Source organism: Psammomys obesus, unplaced genomic scaffold, assembly GCF_907164565.1.
Source record: "Psammomys obesus unplaced genomic scaffold, mPsaObe1.curated_primary_1811, whole genome shotgun sequence".
In the NCBI taxonomy this organism is placed as follows: domain Eukaryota; kingdom Metazoa; phylum Chordata; class Mammalia; order Rodentia; family Muridae; genus Psammomys; species Psammomys obesus.
This window is the reverse complement of record NW_026591598.1, coordinates 13,645,343-13,647,023: the sequence shown is the minus strand read 5'-3', so window position 1 is coordinate 13,647,023 and position 1,681 is coordinate 13,645,343.

Here is a 1,681-nt window from a genome sequence, read left to right as displayed (position 1 = left end):
TTATTTATTTATTTATTTATTTATTTATTTATTTATTTATTTATTTATTGAGTCTGCTCTGTTCAGGCTCAGCACAATGAGTGGCTGCTGGTTTTTGTTGTTGTTTGTTTGTTTGTTTGTTTTTGTTTTTAATTTAACTACAGCCGAGAAGCAGAAAAACAAATCCTGAAAATATGAGCCTTTTAAGATGCACACCTATAATTCCAGCACTGAGGAGGTAGAGGCAGGAAGCCTAGGAGTTCAAGGTCGACCTTGGCAATATAAGCACTCATATGTGATCCGTTTTCAGTATAAGGTGTGCTTAGGGCTGGTCAGAGGTGTGTGTGTGTGACTAGGCTCCTCTCTCCTCTGCCTGGCAGCTGGTATCTGCTTGCCTACGAACCCTCAGCACATTCTAGGGTTGAAAAGTTAGGGGTAGTCTGCCCACCTGACTGAGCCCACATATCTGAAAAGGAGGGGTTTGTGTCTGGAGCCATTAAGATGAGGAATTTGGGAAAAGAGCAATACTAGACATCAGGTAGATTGCAACTTCCTGAAGAATCCAGCCAATGAGAACAAAAGAGGGCAGAGAAATTCGATTAAGGGTATAAAAACCAGTTTTGTGTCAAATTTGGTGCCCCAAACATTTTTTGCCTTTTTTTTTCCCCCTAGGGTGCTGTCTACTTTGCAAGTTCATGAAACAGATTTGCTGCGTCCCCAGGACTCCCATCGTGAAGTGAAGCCATTGCTTCTGTCAGCTTTGTATTGAGTTGAGGCTAGCCTGATATATTCAGGCTTTGTTTCAATCAAAACAAAACAACCAAAACCTACAGAAAGCTGTGTCTTCAAAGACACAACGGGGGGAATACCCAGACACCCACTACTATAGTAATGGCCGTTTTTGGATAAGGAGTATTCTTTCTTTAATTTTTTTTTCTTAGTAACTGTTTAATATGAGCAGGATAGTGGTGAGGCAAACAAGAGGGCTTATAAAGACAAGAAACACAGTTAATTCCTTTTTCACCATCCTACAACACTGGTTTCCTGAGGACCGAATTTGGTAATCCCCAAAGGACCCATCCACCTTTCTCAGCAGGAAGTAGATAAAAGGGGTCTACAGCGTATCTCCCTACTAATCTACTTAAGATCGGAGTTGGAAGGGCAGTAAAGGCATTAAAGAACCTTAAGTAAAGTAGGTGTTTGGAAAATCTAAGCCTACATCACAGAAAGACATGACAGAACGAGTCAGATTGGAGATGCCCAACTCTCCTGAGAACGAACAAGAAAAAGAAGCCACTTAAGAGCAGTGCGGGGAGAGAGAGCCAGTCAGTTGTCAGTTGAGTTGAAGCAGTGGCGTTCATTTCGGAGCACTTGAGTTTGGTGCAGTTGAGTGAGCGCAGGGCAGCGGAGCTGAGTTTGTTCCTGAGTTCATGCAGAGGCAATTGAAGCCAGAGAAAGAGAAGGAGCCAGAAGATGAGGACAAATTGCCGAAGTTAGTTTGAGGCCAAGCAGGACAAATGTGAGAAACTGAGAGAGCCAGTGTTGAAGACCAGCTTTGGCCACTCAGGGTAGACTGAGGCAGTGGGCACAGAGTCGGAATTGCTTGTACCCAACAAAGATAAAAGAAAGAAAAGGGGAAAGAAGATCATAGGCTTACACACACACACACACACACACACACACACACACACACACACACACA